General features: G+C 36.9%; 1 pseudogene; it reads left to right on the top strand.

Annotated features, from left to right (window-relative positions):
- LOC100066735 (large ribosomal subunit protein eL6 pseudogene) overlaps positions 1 to 20,378 on the top strand; it is a 55,780-nt pseudogene extending 35,402 nt beyond the window's left edge.
- The last annotated feature ends 3,430 nt before the right edge of the window (positions 20,379 to 23,808 follow it).

The raw sequence follows: 23,808 nt of genomic DNA, 5'->3' as shown, positions 1-23,808 counted from the left end.
TTTATGGTTGTCCATGTGCTTTCTTTTTTTGAGGAAGACTAGCCCTGAGCTCATCTGTCATCAATCCTCATCTTCTTGCTGAGGACGGTTGGCTCTGAACTAACATCCATGCCCATCTTCCTCTACTTTATATGTGGGACGCCTGCCACAGCATGGCTTGATAAGCAGTGTGTAGGTCTGCACCCAGGATCCGAACTGATGAACCCTGGGCCACCCAAGCAGAAGGCATGAGCTTAACCCCTATGACTCCAGGCCGGCCCTCACATGCTTTCTTTTTTTATTAACTCATTTGTTCCTATAGATAGAACTTAAGGGTAGGGAAGGTAAGCATTAAGTAAACATGATTGGTTTTTACACGTGAGGAAACAGAGATTCCTATATGTTACTATTCCAAGGTATATATTTAGTAAATTGCAATAGACATGTTAATCATCGTCTGCCTACCCACAGCTCCAGTTGATCACATCTCTATCTTACTAGTCACAGCTAAATGAACCCATAGGTTGACCAGATGTTTATGATAACCTCCAGTGACAGACTCTGGGTAAACGCTAAAGAGAGAAACTGTCATATATCTTCCTTACAGAATTGGAATCAAGGTACTGAGGAACATAGGTCATTCAGAATTCAGCCCTAGAATTTATTGGTGGTAATACAGAGTTGAACTTGTAGCCATGTTGGACTATAGTAAAGATGGGTAAGCAGAAGAAGATGATAAAAAATATTATAGATTGAACATACTCATAGAGTAAAATAGAAACAGTCTAGGCAGTTCTTGGAAAACTGATTAATTTTGGTTTCCAATCTTGCAGTCCCAGGTCACAAGAAGACCAACTATAATTCTTTTTCTGTCTTAGTATTCTGGGATATTTTATATTCTCTAAAAACCCTCTTTTTTATTTTGTTAGTTTGAGTAGGGCATGCCTCTTGCAAATAAATGAGCCTTGTCAGGAGCAGTGATTTAGATTATGTAATGCCAATCATAGCACCACTTGCTAAGGGCTCAAGGTGACAAGATAACCAATATCGCATATTAAATGGAAGCAATGTAATATAAGCCTATACCTTAATAAATCCTTAAGTCAAATATTTTCTAAATTTGATGTTGGAAAAATAGACACTGTTATATTAAAAAAGGAAACAATATTTACCTGGAGCCAACAAGAAAATCAATCCTAATTCTTAAACAATCCACAAGCAATGTCATACTTTTTATTGCTCTTTTATTGTTTTTCAATTTTACCCATAAAGAAGAATTGGGTCAGTTATGGTACTGTGAGAATCATTCGTGCTTTAATTACATAATCTTTAAATTTATGTTTTAGAAAATTGTACATACTGAGACATATAAAATACAATAGGGATTTTCTAGAATCTGGAAAAGCAAAAATTTCCCCTCTCAAATCAAATGTAATTAGACCATGTAGAAAATTTTAGCACTAATACACAGGAAACATGCCTATATCACCGATAAGCAAACCATGCAGACAACCAACAGCACTTCAAGTACACAAATAGTGAATTTATTTAGTGGTTTGATTTCCTGTCCCTTTCTTGGAATAAATTGGATTCAACCTCTGGATTTTCCCTAAGATTCCTCCACCATGTGTTTAAACATCTTTTGATAAAAAGTTGTAAGCTATTTTTAAAAGAATATGTTTATTTATAAGAATAACATTGAGTACATGCATATTAATAAGTACAAGGCCGAAAAATTTGTTCTTTCCTAATTTTGAAAAAGATCATATCTGTACCTTAGCCTTAAATTTACCAGCCTGATTCCTTTTGAGGACTTTTACTCTATCATAAGAGTGAAACCAGTTTGGATTTGGAGACTCAGAGGGTGAGTGCCTCCCTCTGCTTCCTGATACTTGTGTTGGAAGTCGTGAGAAGCCTTTGGTGAGATGTGTTACTTTTCACAGTTCTGGCTTCTTGATCTGTAAAATAATAACCTCATTGTCCATCATTCTTGTCTTCTTCTTTTAGATATTAATATAATACTGATTATTTAAAATCTATTTCTTACTTCCTGAAAAATTTAAGTGGCTTACAGTCAAAGTAAAAAAGAAGTTGGGCAAAAAATGTCTAAAACACACTAATATAGAATAAAAGAAACAATCAAGTGATAAAGGAAAGGAATGATTATATTTTTAAATATCCGTACTGATAAAATAACAAAATGTTTCTTGGTAGTCAAGGCAAAGACTGAACTATATTGAGTTGCATATAATTCTCATTACTATTGGGAAATAAACAAACTAGTGCATTAGGACATATAATCCACACCCATTCCCTACCAGAAGCTCTCAAAAAATTGTCAAGAAGATCTTTATTTGGGGAACACAAGTAGAGTATGTATCTGGCGGTATTTTTGCAATTTTAGCAATTTAGCAATTTGGCCTTCAATAAAAAGTTTAGGACTTAAAGTCAAACCTTCATTCTGTGAAGAAAATTCCACAGTATACTTGCTTATTGTAATTTGCAAATATTTAAAATCTCAGAAACAATATAACTTTAAAATAAGTTCTATAGAAAAGTACTGTATGTTTGTGGGAGATTGTTTCTCATGATGGCCTCCGCAATCCCTGCCCTCCCAGGTACTCTTTTGCAGTCTGGCTTTGTCCTTTCACCCATCAGGAGGTGGAGTCTGTTTTCTGTTGTCTTGAATTTGGCCTCCTGATGTTGTTTGACCAATAGAATGCAACTTCCAAGCCTAGTATGTAAGAGGCCTTGCAGATTCTGTTTTGCTCATTTGGAAGCCAACTGCCATGTAAGGAAGTCGATGCTACTCTCTCAGAAAGGGTATGTGGAAAGAGGCCTTTGAGGATAAAAAGCCACATAGAAGAGAAAGGAAGGATCTTAGCTGACAGCCAGCACCAATGGCTAAAGATGTGAATAAAGCCATCTTGGATGTTCCAACCCTAGCTGCATTCCCAGCTGAATGCGGACACATGAGTGATCCTGGTCAACACTCAGTGCAGCAGAAAATCAACCTCTCAAATTGAAAGAGATGAAAGATCGTTGTTTAACTATCTTTTGGGATGGTTTATTAGGCAGCTGTAGATAACTTATGTGGGGTTTTTTGAAAATATTTTTTCCCAGTCTGTGTCTTGTCTTTTCATTCTCTTGACAGTGTCTTTTGCAGAGCAGAAAATTTTCATTTTAATTTTAATGACGTTCTGCTTATCCATTCTTTCTTTCATGGATCACACCTTTGGTGTTGTATGTAAAAAGTCATTGTCGAACCCAAGGTCATCTAGATTTTCTCTTATGTTATTTCCAAGGAGTTTTATAATTTTGTGTTTTACATTTAGGTTTGCAATTCATTTTGAGTTATTTTCTGTGAAGGATGTAAGGTCTGTGTCTAGATTCATTTTTTTGTCTGTGGATGGCCAGGTAGTTGTTCCAGCACCAGTTGTTGAAAAGACTACCCTTTCTCCATTGTATTCTGAAAGAGGCTATTTTTGAATTAAAAAACAGCATGATAAAACAAAACAGTTAAATTTTATGTGGTGACAATATGGAGATATATATATTCTAGCTTGTTACTATGTAAATGTTTCCTTATTAGGAATGTATGCAATCAATAAAGTACCAACTTGTGAAGATATATCTGAAGAAGAGCAGACAGAACAGATAACCACCTGGCTTTACTTACAGAGTTCCAGTGGAAATTTCATGGTGACATTTCCTCGGTCTCTTCAATAGAACAAGGATTAAATCTTGTCATTTACATGAGTTAAGGGATAGAAACCATAAAAGGAAGCATCCTAGGGTTTCCTCAATCTTTAATTTATCCCATATTTTGTTAAGCCATGAAGAGCTTTCTAGATTTCCCCAACATGGCAGCGTTCTCAATTCTGTTCCCATCCGTCAAGAAAGCAGTTAAGAAACCCATGGGGCTCCCCATGCAGGGAATGTGAGCTGAGATCCCCAGCAGAAATGGGGACATCCAGTGGGAATTCACCCACTTCCAAGGGAGTGTCCCTTCCCACCTGGGAAATACCTGGGGCGTTACTCTCCTGATTCTAGACCAGTGGTGTGTATGTGGATATACATGAAATTTTCTTGAATTTGTGATGGTGACTAACTGCTCCAGGTTGCCAAGGTCTGCTTATGACTTCAGATGACAAAATTCCTGATTGTAGAGTTGACTATAGTATTTATTCTCTGCTTCCACCATACAGTTCTGAGAAATCAGCTCTCCAGCTCTGGCCTACATCCTAGTTTTTAGTTCTTCAAAGACTCTCTTAAGAAAGAAAGAAGGAAAGAAGGAAGGGAAGAGAGAAGGAGGAAGGAAGAAAGAAAGGAAAGGAAGAAAGTTGAGAGATCAGTGATTAGGGAGATGGATGAGCAATTTGAGTTTAGATGTAGTTTTGTTTTATTTATTTTTTATTGAGCTTATAATAGTTTACATCATTGTGAAATTTCAGTTGTACATTATTTCTCATCTGTCACCACACAAGTGCTCTCCTTCACCCTCTGTGCCCACCCCCAACCCCCTTTCCCTGGTAACCACAGAATTGTTTTCTTTGTCCACGTGTTTGTTTATATTCCATATATGAGTGAAATCATATGGTGTTTGTCTTTCTCAGTCTGGCTTATTTTGCTTAGCATAATACCCTCCAGATTCATCTATGTTCTTGCAAGTGGGATGATTTTGTCTTTTTTCTTATGCTGAGTAGTACTCCATTGTGTGTGTATATATATACCACATCTTCTTTATCCAATCATGAGTGAATGGGTACTGGATTGTTTCCATGTCTTGACTATTGTTAATAGTGCTGCGATGAACAGGGGTACATACGTTACTTTGGATTGTTGGTTTCAAGTTGTTTGGGTAGATACCCAATAGTGGGATAGCTGAGTCATGTGATATTTATATTTTTAGTTTCTAAGGAATCGCCATACTGTTTTCCATAATGGCTGCACTAGTTTGCACTTCCACCAGCCGTGTGTGAGTGTTGCCTTTTCTCCACATCCTCTCCAACATTTGTTGTTTTCTGTCTTGGTAATTATAACCATTCTTACTGGTGTAAGGTGGTATCACATTCTCCACAGAAATAGAACAAAGAATCCAAAAATTTATGTGGAACAATAAAAGACCCCAAATAGCCAAAGCAATCCTGAGAAAAAAAAACCAAAGCTGGAGGCATCACAATCCTTGACTTCAAAACACACTGCAAAGCTATAATAATCAAAACAGCATGGTACTGGCACAAAAACAAACAGATCAATGGATCAGAATCAAAAGCCCAGAAATAAAACCAACACATCTATGGACAGTTAATCTTTGACAAAGGAGTCAAGAACATACAATGGAGAAAAGAAAGTCTCTTCAATAAATGGTGTTGGGAAAACTGGACAGCCACTTGCAAAAGAATGAAAGTAGACCATTATCTTGCACCATACACAAAAATTAACTCTAAATGGATTAAAAATTTGAATGTAAGAACTGAAACTGTAAAAATCCTAGAAGAAAATATAGGCAGTATGCTCTTCGACATTGGTCTTAGCCACATCTTTTCGAATGCCATGTCTACTCCAGTAAGGGAAACAAAAGAAAAGTTAACAAATGGGCTACATCAGACTAAAAAGCTTCTGAAAAGCAGAGGAAACCATGAACAAAATAGAAAGAAACCCACCAACTGGGAGAAAATATTTGTAAATCATTTATCAGATAAGGAGTTGATCTCCAAAGTATATAAAGAACTCACACAACTCAAAAAAAACAAAAACAAAACAACCCGATCAAAAAATGGGCAGAGAATATGAGCAGACATTTTTCCAAGGAAGATATACAGTTGGCCAAGAGACACATGAAAAGATGCTCAACGTCCCTAATTATTAGGGAAATGCAAATCAAAACTAGATGTAGTTTTAGATTTTGTCTGCTAGGCCGCTTCTGATTTGCCAAATTATTATGGTTTCTTTGCCAAATTCCCTAAATATGTATTCGAAACAACATGTTTCTTTAATGTGTATTACTGCTGAGTTGTTTTGTGGCTTCATCATGAAAGTCTGGTTTCAAAAACAATATGAAAGCAAGGATTCTCAGCAGGCTTGTCAGGTTTCATCTAAAACTAGAAATGGAAACCAGGATGAATAACCCACCACAGAAGAAGATGAAACCACTATATACAATATGACCTAGCCAAAAAAAAAGTGGAAATGCATTTTATAATTTGTAAGAAGTTTAAGGGACATACAGCAAGTGTATTTTTGACCCCAAATTAACTGAATTTCTTCTTGTTTCAGGTTTCAAAATGAAATAGTTTCTCACAGTTCTGGTATAGAGTTCTTGAAGCTGATAAATACTGTATGTTTTGTATTCATTTGGCAGATAAATAGACACATTCCTAAGCATTGATATAAACATAATTATTCCAACTAAAAATTACCAATGTTTAACTAGAATATCATTTTTAAGATATTTTTCCCTTTGAGCTGAAATGTCTGGAAGAAGATGCCATTGATATAACTATCACTATAAATAACTCACTGTGCATATTTGTAAGTTTAAAGTACCAGCATTATAACTTCATGTTTTATGCACATTCCTTTAACTACCAAATAATGAGTATAACATAGTAAATCTTTGGTCTAACAAAACTTGATGTTTTTGTGGGGTCAATATTTTGGGTTTTCCCATATGATTAGATATTTTAATAAAATCTTTTAATTTAGTTGTAGTTTAAGCTTACAAAATTTTGCAACAATAGCACAAGATTTACAAGTTGTTTATATTTTGCCCTATTTCTTTATTATTCTCTCTGCATATGTGTACGTATATGTATGAATATATATGGAGATTATATATATATTCTGTATATACGTGTGTGTGTGTCTGTGTGTATGTATATATGTAAGAGGAGATAAGAATTGATGTCAAGTGTATATAGGATTGTTATATGGGAAAATTCTACTTATTTTCTGTCCAAAATTTGTCAATTTATTTTTGTTGACAAATAAATACCTGCTTTACCAGATGCTGAGCAGAATTAATTTTTATTAAGGATGTGGTCAAGAAGAATAGGATATCTTCTAAGCTCCCATAGTGGTAGAAAAGAAAAACCTTTAAATTTACAAAGGAGCTTCTTAGCTTTTGACATAAGAGTTTAATCTGTGAAGAGAAAGAACAGTTATCTTATACTACGCTCTATATTCTAAATTTACATGAAAGAGGCAAATGCAATGGAAATAAGGGAATGTCAGTAGCATCAATACTTTCCACAACACCTTCAGATCATGATATATGGAGTTAGCATAAACCTACATCTTTTACAACTCTGAAGAGAAAAGATATTTAAAACCATTATCTTGAAGAATTGTAAGTTCCTAAAATGTCATACAAACATAGTACTTAGCGGAGAGCTAATAAAAGAGTGAGTTATTTATAAATAGTTATTGAAATAAAATAAATTAATCATGTTAGTAAGTTTTAATATTAAATGCATTTTGTTGTATTTTAAATGTTTAAATGTTTTAAAGCTGATAATCCATGTTTTGGTTTTATGTGCTAACACTCTATTCATTATAACATTTGATTACCTTGTTCTTCAAACATGCCAGATAAGGTTTACTTAACTCCTCTTTTTCAATCTGCCAAAAAAATTATCAAACAGACTAACATCTGCTTTGCATTATGGTGTGGCTCACTCTGTTTCTGGGCCCCTGCCCCCAATTCATGCAGACTCAAGAACTCACACTCATACTTGCCATTGGTATGTTTTACCTATGTTGCATTTGTACATACACGTATAACTACATGTGTAAAAGCTTGTATGCTATGTATGTATATCTATATGTGATACAGAGAGAGACAGGGGCACTGAGAGACAGAGAGAAAATTGTATTTGTAGAATATTCTAAAATAATGAGACTTGACAGGTGCTGAGTACTTCCTCAGTGCAAAGCAATATGTCAAGTATTTTAAATGCTTTTTTCACTAAATACTCATAACTCTATGAAATCCTACAGTTACTTTCGTTTTAAAGATCTCACAGCTAGCATGTGGTAGGATTGAAATTCACAACTGGTCAGTATGATTCCAGCTATTTCAGTTTTTTGTGGTTTTTTTTCTGGTTGTTTTTGCTGAGGAAGATTCACCCTGAGCTAACATCCTTGCCAATCTTCCTCTATTTTTTAGTATGTGGTCTGCCAGCACAGCATGGCCACTAATAGAGCCATGTAGGTCTGTTCCCAGGAATCAAACCCGGGCCACTGAAGCAGAGTATGCTGAACTTAACCACTAGGCCTCTGGGGCTGACCCAAGATGACCCAAGATTCCAGCTATTTTTAGCTATTTTTAACCACTGTACCTCATGCTGCATAATGACCCACACAAATGCTATCTTCTCCTTTTCCATCCCTGGACATAAATTCATTTCTCCATATCATAATATACCCTATACTTATCTATTCCTATGACTATCAAGAGCAGTGGTTTTCAACTGGGGCAATTTTACCCCAATGGGATATTTGGCAATGTCTGAAGACATTTTTAGTTATCATAACTAAGAGGGTATTACTGGCAGAAGACAAGGATGCTGTGAAAATCCTACAATACACAGGACATTTTCCCAGCCCTGATACACACACAACAAAGAATTATCTGGCCTTATATGTTAGTAGTGACAAGGTTGAGAAACCCTGATCTGGAGAGACACATATTTGAAGAGAAATGTAGGTATATATGTGTGTATACTTACATAATTATTTCTCTTTAGGAGCCTATTTTAGGTTCTCAGAAGACAATGGCTCTTAAAATGTTTTAGAATTCTCTTGGTAGATTATTTTGACTTGCAAAATACGTGACTTTATTTCCACTTCAGAGAACAGTATTGCTGCATTGTCCTTGAACTCCAACTGTGTTATATGTCCAAAATGTTTTGACTTGGTGTTGTTGACTATATATATTTAATAAAACCTTGCAAACTTGGACAAGAAACCTGTTATGGATTCATCTTTGTCAGTCTAACTAGTATGATTTGATCTATGTTGTGTTGGAAATGAGACAAAATAGCCAGCAATAAATGAACTAGTCTTCTCTATGCAATCATTTACTGCTTTGAAACTGCTCAAGGCATTTCCTTTCCCTTAATTGGCCACAGCTGACCACGGTTCACATATTCAGAAGGACCAACAAGTCATAGTCAAACTACAGTGCCCTCTGGCCTACCAAACTTTCTAATAATGTAATTGTTCTGAAGCAGGCTTTAATTCTCAGTTTTGCAATTTTGGTGGTCAACAACCACAAACAATTCTGAGAGAAAAAGTTATTGGGAATGAAAAAAGGACTAAGAATTATGGAAAAGGTATGTATGAGTATAGGTTACTGCATATGATATTGCCAAAATTTGACACTTTTCACCTATAAAAATGGCAATTTCACATAGTTCAACCTATATTGATTTTGGCCCTTGAACATATAATGTAGCAATGGAGAAGAGTGGCTCTGCGATTAACCTATGTTAATTGTTCAGATCCTGGCTCTGCATCTTACTGCTTGTGAACTTGAGACCATTATCTAACGTGTCTAGATCTCAGTTGCTCAAACCCTTCATTTTGCATATTTACTGAATATATATTTGTTTGCTTGTCTTCACAAGAGCAGGGAAATTTTATTTTCATAGTACCTATCTTTTCATGGTTCCAGTCTCATTCCTTAGACAGTGTTTGACAGAGTGGCCATGGTCAATGTATTATAAGCACTTGCTGAATGACTGAATGCATGAAGGATAATAGTATTAACTTCGTAGAGTTGTTGTGAACCTTAAATGATGTCATGTTTGTTAAAGTCCTGTGTATATATAGTAAGTGTTAAACATTAGCTGTGATTATTATTAATTCAAAAAAGAGCAAGAGATTCCAGATAGGTTTTAGAGATTTTTTTCCCCTGTTTTCATGTATTTTTATCTTCACTTTGAAAGTACATTTTTGGTTCAATGCCATTACTATAAACTTCTATCTGATCCTGGTGAACTTGTGTGTCAGATTCTCTTACCACACTTTGAGAAATGTGGCCCTAAATTTTTTGTTCATATAGCACTTTGTAAATTGTTTAGTGAATGAATAAATAAATAAATTCATTTCCCCTTTTCTCTACTTTCGTCTTTCTCCTCTAGAATGTGAGAGAATATATCTTCTTCAAAAATATCTATAACTAGGCAGATTTCCATTGCAAATAGACGCAGTTCCAAGAAGCTATCTAGTTTCTTAAGAAGATTTTAGCCACAGTCTCTTCTACCAAGAGTCCCATAGTTCCTTGGCCACATGACAAAATCTTCTTGATGTCCTTATTCATCTTAGGCAGGATCACATCTCTGTGTGCATAATGTGAAGATGGTGATGGTGCTGCACTACTCACTAATTCACACCTTGTTGAAAAACTGACATTCCCTGTGGTGGACTAGGAGGATTTTTTCTAGCCATTGACAAAACAAAGCAGTCCCTAGAACAGGGCTTCTGAAACTTAAGCTGAATACGCGTCACCAGGGGAACTTATTAACCACATGGATACCCAGGCCTTATCCTCAATGAACCTAAAGCAGTAGTTCCAAGATGGAACAACCAAATCTGTGTTTTAAGTAAATGTCCTGGTCAATCTGTGTTTCACATTCTTTTACCACGTTTTGAAATATGTGGCCCTAAATTTTTTGCACATGTAACACTCTGCAAATTGTTTTGTGAGTGAATGACTGAATGAATGAGTGAATGCACCCACTTCATAGAATTGTTGTGAGGCTTAAATGAGGTAATATATGTAATGTGCTAGGTACACTGTAAATGTTCAGTGTTAGCTCTAATTATGATTAATTTGTAAAGAACCATAGATTCAGATGGCTTGAAAATTTTCTTTCCTTTCCACATTTATCATTATTGTCCTCATCAGTTTTTACACTTAGAGTCTAGTGACAGAGTCAAAGTTGAACAAATAATTGCACAAATTATTACTTGACTCATTATGATAATAAATAAATAAAACATTTAAGGTGCTGTAGTAATGAGTAGGGGAGGGAGAATGACTCTAGTTTGAGGATTTGGAGAGGTTTTCTGGAGAAAGATAAATATTATTTTTGAAACATAACTTGAAAGATAAGTAGGAATAAGCCAAGAAAAAGTAAAAGAAAAGAGTCCAAAGTGGCAAGAACAGCATGGGCAAAATCCACTTGTTAGTAGGATTGCTTAGAGGTGGACAAGAGAGGATGAAGGCCATGAGGAGACTGTTTTATTATTCCATGTAAGAGATGGTGATGTGACTTTAGAATGGTATTTGAACCATGGGAATTTCCTCAGCTTTGGCTATCAACTCATCTTAATTATAGTAAACCACTGGCTCTTGTTCCCTTATGAATAATGCAGAAGCACCACCACCCCATAAATTTTATCTAATCATTTCTGGTAGTACCCAGGGATGGCACATGCAAATTCATAAACTGTTGTCTCATTTTCTTCTGGTTTGTTCTTGAGCTCTATCTCCTCACAAGATGCCTGAAGATGGTACCTCTCCACTGCCACTACTGGTGGAGCCAAGTGTGTCAAGGGGCTGGTTATCTCTTGATGCTCTCTAGCTCAAAAGCAATAGAGCTACCCTTCATTAACTGGAGTTACACGTTTCACTAACTTCACTACACTGGAGTCACATGGGATCCTAAAGGCCCTCTCCCCTGCTGTATGTCATAACTTGAACAAAGCAGCCTCATGATGTCGTTAGGTCCCACAATATCTCCTTCAGCCTTTGCTTCTATGCCTTTTCTCAGTGAGGTTCAAAAGGGCACCCCAAAGTGCCAAACTTAGGAAAGAAGAGCCATAAATGAGGGAAAGATCTTGCTGTTATGTCCATCCTAGTCCCCCAATCCTCTATCAGGGGATCCAAATACTCTTAATCTTTCTCTGGGCCAAAAACTATCATGAAGTCCCTAATCATCAAAAGTACCAAAAGTGCTCAAGGCCTGACTAAATTTCAGCAGCACTGGGAGTGGTTTTAGGTAGTGTTATAGTCTATCTCTTTACTTGAAAACGTGGGGAAAGGAGACTTGAAATTTGATTAAATGAAATCAGAGATGACTTTACTCTATAGTGAAATTTATATCTTCTCTAGAAGATGTTCACACCAAATACGGAAAGCAAGTTATTTGACATGCCAGGGAAATATTGCCAAACAGTAGTGAAAATTACATATCAATAAAGAAGAAGTGCGTATCCTTTTGCAAATGTTTTCAAAAGCTAAAAGGATGGCTCTGAATTATATTTGCTATGGTATAGTCAATGCTCCACATGTCAGTAAAATAGAAACAGTTAACACAGATTGTTGCAGCTTTATGAGCAGTCTAAGTTGTAAAATAAAGTAAAAAACTCAGGTAACTGGTCACTTAATCTGTATCAATAAAGACAAAGTATGAAACAAAAATCTTCATCATGGATTTCAATATGGAATTTGATCTTGTAATTTGAGCCTATCATCTGAAATGGAAGGAAAGCCTATTCATTTTTATTCTGGTCTACAATTTGAGAGATGGCAGAACACGCAGCAACATGACATTTTTAAAGCCAGACTAAATCATTTCAAGTGGCATTAAAGAGCTACCATAAGCAAAGTGCTATAGAACTCTTTGGAAAAAACAGCATTCACCTATGAAGGAAATGAAGAAGCACAAATTAAAAAGCACTTATTTTAAGTCTTATGTACCTCTCACAATGGACTTTCTAGTGTGCATTTGGTGACTTTCAGTGAACAGAATTAGTTTATTTTTATTTTCCATTTTTCATGAAAGAAACTTTGGATGCTTCTTTTGGCAAGAAGAAATTTTGAATCTCATTCTCCAGCAGACTGAAGAGCTTCTTTCTGTTTCAAATAGAAATGAAAAGAGACAAGACATTTTACTCAGGTTCCTCTTTTTGCAGAGGCACTGCTTGGGCTCTTCCAAGATAGCTGACAAATGGCTAAAACATTTCAACCAGAAAAGCTGTAGGTATACAACCACAGCACCGAAGAGGAGGAATTGTTAATAATGCCAATAAACTGTAGAAAACTAAGCATTGAAGTTTCTCCAGGAAGACCTGGTAGGACAATGCCAGCTGCTTCTGGCTGTGTAACTGTTTTCTCTGAGTCTCAGGTGTTTTGTTTTGTTTTTCTGAGGAAGATTAGCCCTGAGATAACTACTACCAATCTGCCTCTTTTTGCTGAGGAAGATTGGCCCTGAGCTAACATCCATGCCCATCTTCCTCTATTTTATACGTGGGACACCTACCACAGCATGGCTTTTGCCAAGTGGTGCCATGTCTGTACCCGGGATCCAAACTGGTGAACCCCAGGCCACCGAGAAGTGGAACCTGCGAACTTAACTGCTGTGACACCAGGCCGGCCCTCTCAGGTGTTCTAGTAAAAGAAAAGTAAGTGTAAGGACATTGGCGGAAGGTCCCGTACTGTTCCTTGCCAGAAAGGCACTAATCATCTTTCTACAAATGAAGGAGACTATAGAACCCACTCTTTCAATCACATGATTTGCTTTAGAAAGTGGTTTATGTGGTTTCATCTTATTAATAATGTGGAAAAATATAAGATATTTAATGAGAATCTATAATATCCACTCTAGGGGCCTTGAGACAAAGTCACATTGTCTTCTTCACTCACTAGTCATTAACAAAAAGAATCTAGGACAATTATTGTTTAGGGTAATTTGTGGAGGAGTCCTCAATCCTATCAAATGTGAGGCTATCTTCTAATAATGTCTAGCAACATCCTCTTTAGTAATCCAAAAATAAACATAAATAATATAACCTACGTGCACATGGAATTTCCAAATGTTAATATATTGCTTTAATAGTTAAAGCAGAAATAAATAAAAAGTTATTTCTAATAACATTATATGTATTATAAAGCAAATATGAGGACAAAACTATACCCAAAACCAAAATGTGATAGCCAGGTGCTTTCACATATAGAAATACTGTGGATATGATTGAAGACTAATCCAAGTACATTATATTTGTGACTAAAATGTCCTGAGGCATTGGCATCAATGATGTACTTTTCTTGAAAATATTTTTTTTGTTCTTGATCAAGTACTGATGGAAACAAAGTACAATATTCCATCAATTTACATATTTATGTTTCTAGAAAACTCAGTGTATATTAAAACAGTTCAAAGATGCCTTGTATTTATATGTAAAATGGATTAGATTCTTGGCTCAGAAAATTACAAACACATTTTAAATTTACATGAATGTCCAGTGGGAAAATATAAATCCATATAGGCCACAGAATGAATATTCATTATGTGTGACTGTCCCATGCATTCCAGGAAGTGTAGCATTCCTGGTTCCTGCCCACTAAATGCCAGTATGTTTCCCAACCTTGGGAATATACAAACATCATACTCTAGGGAGCAATAACCCCTGTCACCCCTTCTCCCTATGGAGAACCAATCTTTAGACAGCTCAATAGAAGAACTTGGAAATTTCCCCCATGTGATTCTTTTGTACCGGAAAAAGCAAAAGTCTGACAAAGCTCTGATAAAGGACAATAAAGGCCCTCCCTGCAAGGGTAAATTACAATACACATCCCACAGTGGACAGTTCCAAAACTCTGACATTCAGTCATAGTATATTGACATATATTGAAAAGGATCTTAGAACTCACGTAATGTAAGAAAGCCTCTCAGTAAAAGATGAGGAAGTGGAGTGTAGAAGAGCTATTGAACACCTATAATGTAGCTTTATATAATTTGTTTCTCACAAAAACTAGGTGATTAAGATATTATTTCTGTATTTTACAAATGAGAAAACTGTAGCTCCTACGCAGCAGCTTCTAACTTGGTCTACTTCCATTCTCCATGCTTTCTCTGCTCCATCTTCCTTGGACAAAATCTCAAAACTGATTAGGGAACTAAGACTTACTTTTTCTGTAGCCTTTCTATCTATAGCTGTCAAGATATTATGCTGCTTATTTTTCCCTCTACGGTGTCCTCTTCACCCAGTTCTCCTGTTCCTCTGCATCAGAAGTTGGCAAACAACTTCACTGGGGCCAAATACCTCCTGTTGCCTGTTTTTCCAAATAAGGTTTCATTGAAACATGTTACTGATGGCTGCTTTCATACTAAAAGGCAGAATTGAGTAGTTGCGATCGAGGCCATATGGCCCACAAAGCCTAAAATATTTACTATTTGGCCTTCTACAGAAAATGTTTGCTGACCCCTGCTCAACATTAAAAGAAAAATTCTTCCCTTGTGTTGCCATCAAAATATACTATTTCCTTGTTGTTTGCCTCTGCTAGTGTGTTAATGACTATTAATTACTTACTGTGTTATTCTTTTTAGAATTACATCTGTAGTTCTTAAAAAGTACCTTCTGGAAATAGCTAATTAACCCAAGAAATGACCCTAAAGATGGAAAGTGTCATAAAAGGAGTGAGGAGAAAGAATGAGTTTGGGACAAGCGGACCTGTTTTTGTTCACAAAATGACTACACACAGCTGCCACCTATGCGTAGGATGAACCTTCTTAGCTTCTCATTCACAAAATTAAGATTAAAAAGAGTATCTAAAGATTTTTTCAAGATCATTTCCAGTTCATTTTTAAGTAATTAAGCTTTTGCAGCAATGTCAGCTGCTCACTAACAGGAACTATTTGTTTTTTGATAGTACCAGATATCTGTCCAGATTAAAAAGATAAACTATGAGAAATATATAGGAGAAAGTATAAAAGTTATCCTTTGAACACTGATTCAGATAAGATTTTCTAGTTCTCAAGAAAATGATATTTTACTATGTATTGAATATATATTTGAAAAATGTCTCTTAGAAAAGAAAAACTTATTTTATTTAGTTAGTGGGCAGGTGTGCCAGTTGTCAATTTATTGCCTCTGAGCTCCAAATTCACCCTTTTTCCCTGCTCTATGATAGTAAAGCAGGAAACACTGTCAATACAGGGGTTGGAGGAGAGAGTTTTTTCCTTCCTTGTTCAGGTGTGCTCATTTAGTTGAGCTCCTGCAGAACAAGTGACTTTTTTCAGCAGTGTCCTGGCATCAAGCACAAGTGGCACCTCCCCAGCTTCCCCCAGCACAAACTCCACCTTGGGTGGTTTCCAGACACAAGTTTGATGGCCTTCCTGAGGGCAGCGAACAAGTTCTATGGATTCACCAGCTTGTTTCCCAGTGAGTCAACAGCAGCCCTTTCTCATATGCCCAGCACATCCAGATGGCTTTCCATGAGTCCGGATGGTGCCCAAGCTGGCTTTCCTGCAAGTCAATAACAACCTAAACAGGTAGCTCCCGAGAGAATTTAATCACTATGCTAGTAGGCAGTTATTAGTTGGTCTAACTGACAACTGGGGACCCTCTCTGGCCTGGAATAACCAAGTGAACTTCTCCAACAACCAATGGGCTTCGATTATACCCTCTCCAAGGAGATCTGAGTCCCAGGTTTGAGGAGAATTCTCTCCCTCCAAGTTTGTTTCTTCTTTTGAGTGCTCTCCCTCAGCAGCCCTAGGGTATCCCTTAGAGTCCCCCCCTTTAGCTAATTCCTAGTTACTCCAATTTTCTGTTGCTGTTTATTTATACCAAATTTTCCCCATTTAAATTACTGTGTGGTTTTTGTCTGCTGATTGGAATGTAACTAATACAGCAGACAAGTAAGAACAAACATTTTATCTGGTAAGCAAATTAAGTTTTTGCAAGTACAAAGAGCCCAGGGATCGAATACACTTTTGGATAAGACTTAAAATGAAATTACTGAATCATTTTCTACTTCTGAGCCTGATCCCTTTGGTATGAGACTACCCCTGGGAATTATTGTTAATAATAACAATGGGGCAGAGAAAGCACTCAGTTCTTTCAGCCTCCTAGAGAAACAAAGGCATAAGAGGGAAGCTGCCTAGTTTTGGTCTTTTGTGCTGAAAATCTTGTTTGAGTTCTGTTTATATCTTACTTCTTTCACATATTAGCCAGATTTATTCATATCATTCCATGAGAATGTCATGACTTCCTCTCTCCTCTCCTGGTCCGTCGCTCTATGTAAGAAAGCAGAAACAATTCTGTAGTTGAGAGAAAATGTTTCCCAAAGCTCCATCTCCATGCCAACCCCCACAGAGGCAAAGTCAGTCCTAAAGAACGCCGTTACATAGACTAAGGCTTTCTTCATTCCCTCTCTTCTCCCTTTCTGTTTTGAGCTGCGCTCTTCCCAATTCTTCACTTTATCCCCCATAGACTCTCCAAACAGGGACCTCTTCAGAAACCTAATATTCAAAGGACAACTTTTGTACTTTCTCCTGGTTCTCATAGTGTCAGATGCTAATTATATCTGCAGCATCTATTCTAGATTAGCAGCTAATTTATCTGCATTTAAACCTTCAGGTTAAAATTTCATTGAATATGGTCAGTATACAATGTGTCAAAATGTAGAATCCTGGATCGTCTCCTAAACTTGCTGAATCAGAATCCTGAGAGAACCAGGATCCAGAAACCTGCATTTCTAATAATTTTTTCTTCATACTAAACTGCTGGCCTATTTAATAACAGTTTACAGCGTTGTGCCCCAATAAATATTTGCATTTTAATATGGTAACTTCTAGCCCTAGAAGCCATTTCCATTGGTTCTAGCACACACTAGACCAGGGTGTGAACCTGGACTTTAAGCCTTTGTTATTAGGGACCTCAGAGCCTTGCATGAAGGTTCACTACAGACTCTTGGCCCTGGACGCTAAAGTCCTTAGGCTCAAAGGGCTGTGAAGTTGGGCTTCACACTGAGCTGCTGAAAGCAACATTTGGGTTGTTCATTTCCATTCTACACAACACAAATTTATATAGACCAGTGGAATAGTGATGGAGGTTGCTGGTACTGAGGAGATCCAGAAGCTGCAAGGCTAGGGTGTTGATTGGTTCTCTATGACTGATGACGTCTAGGAGAGAGAGAGTATGGAGGTGATAGAAGATTGGGAGATAAGGGTAAAGTTATTCAGTCTTACCTGGGTGCGGAAGTGGGTGTGAGGTAGGAGATGGACAGATACTTAGTGTTCCCCTGACTGTCAGAAATGTCACAGTAATTGAGTAATCCTTTATTGAAAAGAAATTATCTGAAAACTTCCTCTGACTTCTGTAGAAGTATTGTATTGGGGAATCCAGTGGTTGCCAAACACAGCAGCACATCAGAATCATCCAAAGCACTGATTGAAAAATATGGATTATTGGGTCCCACTCCAAATTTACTGAGTAAGAATCTTTGAGGGTGAAACCCTGAAATATCTATCTGTTTGTCTATCTATCTATCTATCTATCCCTCGATCTATCAAATTATCTATCATCTATCTCTTTTATCTATCTCCATTTTTTAACTTTTTACTTTGAAATTACTATAGATTCACAGGAAGGGAGGTCTCATGTACCCTTCAGCCAGTTTATCCCAATGGTAATATCTTGCATAACTATAGTACAATATCAAAACCTGGAATATTTATTTTTATAGGCTCTCTAGATGATGATTATTCAATTAGCTAGAAGTTGATTGAATAAATGCATAGTTATTCAAGGAAATGGGTTAACTTGGCTATTTGTAATCCTGGAATACTTATCAACCTAAAATCAACCTTTCTTTACTCATAGATTAGATAGTTAATTCATTGTTCTGATTAGAGGAATAATTAGAATAATTCACTGAAATCCTTTAGTTATTAACCTCTTTCCCCTCTTTTGAGGTTTTGTAACCCTTGATTCAATGAACCAGCCTGTACTGAAGACCTTTTCTTCACTCAGCTATTAACTTATTTAGTTCTTATCAACTCAGTGTAATTTTAAGCATTAGGAGACATGGATGCTAGACTTAGTTCTGCCACTTACTGGTTGTTTGACCTTGACCAACAAACTTAACATAGCTGATTTAACATTATCATCGTGAGAATAAAATGGATGCCAACTTCCCTGTTAATATACAGACTTATTTTGTGTCATCCATAATACATTGTATAAACTGTGAAATAAACTAAATAAGTATTAAATGATGAGATTGAGAATAATAATAGTAATAGTTAGGAATTTTCAGCAACAATCTATTTGGTTTTTTTGGGAAAGAAGTTCAGTGTTTTTTCCCCCTTCCTTCTTCCCCATGTATCTCTTTTTTATAACTTGAACTAGAAGTTCTAAATTATATGTCATACAATTTGGCATAGAGTTTGGTGTGCTATATGAACTATACAGCTACTGGCTCTCTTTCCTATGTTATATAAAGCACCCATATATTTAGCCACTCTTTCCACTTGGTGGTGACAAGAATGGTGGTACTCAAGTGGTTAACTTCACAAAATACCTAGATATTATCCTACTGAAGATGTGCCTGAAAAGCTATTGAGCCACTTCAAAAATCCCTTCAGTCAGCATGTGAGAAAACTCCAAGCTAACATCACTCCCAGGACAATTCTGATCATCCTCACTGGGCACCACAGAGGCAAGAGGGTGATTTTCCTGAAGCAGCTGAGCAGTGGCTTGCTACTTTTGACTGGGCCTCTGATCCTCAGTTGAGTTCCTCTGTGTAGAACACACCAGAAATTTGTCATCTCTACCTCCACCAAAATTGATATCAGTAATGTGAAAATCCCACAATATCTCACGATGCTTACTTCAGAAAGAAGAAGCTTGGTAAGTCCAGACACCAGGAATGTGAGTGAGGTCTTCAGCATGAGTAGGTGACTGGGATTAGCCACCCCAAAGTTGTCTCTTTGGCATGAGGATTATTTGGAGCTGATTACTTTTAAAAACTGCAGACAGGAAAGAAACTCTGAAAAGTAGAATTTTCTTACCCTTTGTTAAGAGACATTTATATTGTAAAGGAAATCTCCATCTGTAAAGGGTCTCCCTCTCTGTACCAGGAAGGAGGAATGACCTTATCTCTAGAAATTCTCATCAATGTGGAAGGCAAGGACTCAAGTCTGCATAACACCCTGACCCTTGTTTACTGTACTTGTGTGGTAATCTCCCGTGATCCACTTCCCCCCACCCCCAACATCCTCCTTTGTCTTTAGCTGAAGATGATATTTAAGGTGGTGGCTTCAGCCATTTTGGCGAGTTGCTCACTTTGCCTGAGCCTCTCTCATGTATACATGTTATAAGGCTTTGTTTAATTTTCTCCTGTTATTCTGTCTCATGTGAACTTAATTTGTTCTCCAGCCAGAAGAACCCAGAGTGGGTAGAAGAAATGTCTTTCTCCCGTGCACACAAAAGGAGAAATACGAGCTTATAGAGCAGCACAAGGTTGATCAGAAAGCTGTGAACTTACAAATTCTGCCAAAAATCAAAGCTGTTCTTTTCTTTAGCTCCAGGGCTACCTATGCTCTGAGTCATCTCTCACAAATGGAGTTTGTTCTAACAAATTGATGTTCTCAGTTTCTTAGGAAGAACCTAATGAAATAACTGACACATTAAAAAAAAAAAAAAGGCCACTAGAGTATAGAATAGATGGTAGTGTTCAGTAGATTCGTTCTTCTTTCTTTACTGGAATGAGAAAGGAGCACCAGGAAAGGCAGTTAGGTGGAATGCCCTTGTGCCTCAAGAACTTGATAGTTTAGGGGAACATATGACAAATCTTTCAATCAACAGAACATTCCATGGTTACCACTTGTGGAAAAGATGGTGAATCCCATTTCTTTAAATAGATGCCCTGCTTTCTCCTTCTTGCACCATAGATCCCAGGAGCACTAAGTCCATCAATGCCTTCCTGGTAGATGTTTTCACTATTCAATGGAAACAGCCATGACTGTGTGGGAGAAGAGCTATATTCCCTGTTGGGTGGATCTTCCATATCTCTCAATTCCGCAATTTGCATAAAAACTCAGAAAATGTTTAAGCAGAAGTTCAGAGTGGTAACTCATTTCTCCAGTTGAAATAAACAAGGGAATGAAAGCAAAAGGATTTGTATGCTATTAAGACCAGTTTGTGCTTTTATTTTAATCCAAAATAAACCTGAAGGAACTTTTATGAATATCTATCCTTGGATTCCTTCATTCAATAAATATTAGACCAATTATTTGCAATATATTCTTCCATTTATCTATCCAACTTTCCTGAGAAATATTTTATACTTATTTTGTAGCTTGTTACTTTAGGTGTTTTATTAGTTATCTATGCCCATATAATAAATTACCCCAAAATGTAGTAGCTTAAAACAATACATATTTATTATTTTCATTTCTGAGGGTAGAGATCTGAGTTCAGGTTAGGTGGGTGCCTGTGGTTCAGAGTCTCTCACAAGGTGGCAATCAAATGTCCTCTGGGGCTGCAGTCATCTCAAGGTTCTCCTAGAGTAGGTTTGGCAGCTTTCAAGCTCACTCATGGCTCATTTGGCTGTTGGCAGGCCTCAAAGGCTGCTGGCTGGAGATATCACTTCCTTGTCACATGGGCCTCTCCATAACACAGCCCACAACATGGCAGGTGACTTCCCTCAAAGTGAACAAGGAAAAGAGCAAGAGAAGGAGAGAAAGACAGAAGCCAGAGTCTTTTTGTAACTTGTTCTGGGAAACAACACCCTGTCACTTTTACAGTGTTCTGTTTGTAGGAAGTGAGTCACTAGGTCCAGCCCAGTTTTGAGGGAAGAGAATTATGCAAGGGAATCAATGGTAGGAGGTGGGGATCACCCGAACAACCACAGTGTTCCAAGGATACACCCTATGGTTCCTTGCTTTTGAGGTGTTTGCCATAGCCTCTGTAGAAAGCACACATATTTACACAAGGGTAACTGATAAGGCAATATGTAAATTATACAGTCAGTGAATAGCAGAGAAATTCATAGGAGGAAAAAGTTCGGTGGCTGCAGTTAAGGAAGTTGTGGTGTAATGGACTTAAATATTTTGGCCTGGATGTATGGATAGACTTTGGACATGTCCACAGAAAGAGAGAGAATATTCAAGGTTTGAGAAAAAGCAGTTGTAAAAAGCAGAAGAATCTTTAGGGATTTAAAGGGACTTAAAATGACTAAAAGTGAAATATAATCAATAACTGTATTCTCTTCAGGATAAAATTCATACTCCTTACCATGTTATATATATATGTATATATCTCCATGGTTCTTCAGCTAGTACCCTAAGATCTGATCATGCAATGTTCCAAATGAACTCTGCTTTCTTCACCTACGTGCTCTGGTAGATATTTCTCTTTAAGCTTTCTTATTCTCCACAATTTGTTTTGCTAACGTCTACTTAGCAACCATATCAGCAAGCACTGTTTTCTAGAATGTTACCATTGAAGAAGCAAGAGAAAGCCATGTCCCACCTCCTACAGCAAGATTTCCTTCTCCTCCCTGTGGTGGGTGCTCCGCCTCTGGGCTTGTCTGCCTCCCCTTTTAGTAGGTACAGAGCTTCTCCAGAACAAGAACTGTGCTTGAACTTCTGTCTCTCTGTGACCAACACAGTGCCTAGTAGCGTAATACGTGCTCTTTTTGTTGCTAAATGAAGGAATAGAATCCAATTAATGAGACTGAAGGACAGTGAAATAGATCAAACTAATTAGAGCAGAGGGACTGGTCTGGCGAGAAGTGCTATAGTTGAAAATAACCATTCACCAGAATAGAAAAATAAGAAGCATCTTTCTGTGTCTCTGTGTCTCTCTCTCTTCCTCTCACCTTCTCTTTCCCCTTGATGATAATTTAGATGTGCCCTTGTCTGAGACAAGTGTTTTTTTTGGTCTTATATCATAACATGAGGTAAAAGAGAGATGGTAAGTTTTAGTGGAGCATTTCCCAAAGTGTGTTTTATTAGTATAAACAAATACTTACTAAAAAAACAAAAGACAAAAAGTAATATAGAAAGTGATGCTGAGTTAAATAACATTTTTGTTACTTTTTAATTGCAGGACTTCGCAGAACCTTTAATGTGTGCACTGTTTATGTCTAGAGGCACAGAGTTATTATGGGAGATTACTCAAATACATTTGACTAAGAAACCATTTTTACAAAAATATCTCTTGGAACCCTTGGGTAATTCTTTGAAAAATGCTGGGTTTGTGTATTTTATCCTGGTCAGAGACCTAGGTCATATACTCCTGTATGTTCTGCTTGCTTCTAGTATGACATTCAACACCCAACTGAGCTTTACTCTTCCTCCAACCTGTAAATGAAAATAATAAAACCTGACCTTCACCAACCTTTGAGGGGATATTAGAAGATTCAATAAAATAAACACAGCGAAAGATAAAAAGCAGATACTATCCTTGCTCCCTATTGCATCTTCAGTAGAAACATGCCAGAGCAACATTTCCTAGTGCTACCTTTCAATCACTTAAGAACATAGAAATCAAAGCTATCCTAATATCTATTAATATTGCTACAGTGTATTTAAAATGAAATTTAGAGAAGTAGGAGACAGAGATATACAATTGCATGGAACTCTGAGAGGAAAGGACCGAAAGGAGAGAAGACCACTGCTGAGTATTCCTTTTTTCTCCAGTTCTTTCTGCTTCTCTGTTTGCTTTCAACTTTAGTTTCTTTCACAGACTGAAGAGAGGGGTCACACTGAGTGACTTTATTCTACTGAAAGGGGAGTGCTCCTCCCCAGTGACCATTCAAATCCTGCTGAGCCACTTTCTCTAAAGAGACTGCATTTTTTAATAGAAGCCAGTCTATTCACTAATGAACTGACTGAAGTATCAGTTGACTTGAATAGTAGTCAACCAATACTAAATCTCAAGTAACAAGAACTGAAAGCTGAATCTAAAGAGTAAGTTTAGAGGTGAAAGTAGAATTCTTACTGGCACTATATTTGGAGGTGGTGGAGCACGTTTCTAATTCCTTATCTCCCACAGGAAGATTTTGGAGTAAGTCCATGAACTTGC

The sequence above is a fragment of the Equus caballus genome, chromosome 4 (assembly GCF_041296265.1).
Source record: "Equus caballus isolate H_3958 breed thoroughbred chromosome 4, TB-T2T, whole genome shotgun sequence".
Taxonomy (NCBI): domain Eukaryota; kingdom Metazoa; phylum Chordata; class Mammalia; order Perissodactyla; family Equidae; genus Equus; species Equus caballus.
Note: the sequence above shows the minus strand (reverse complement) of the source record. Positions and strands in the feature narration are given on the sequence as shown.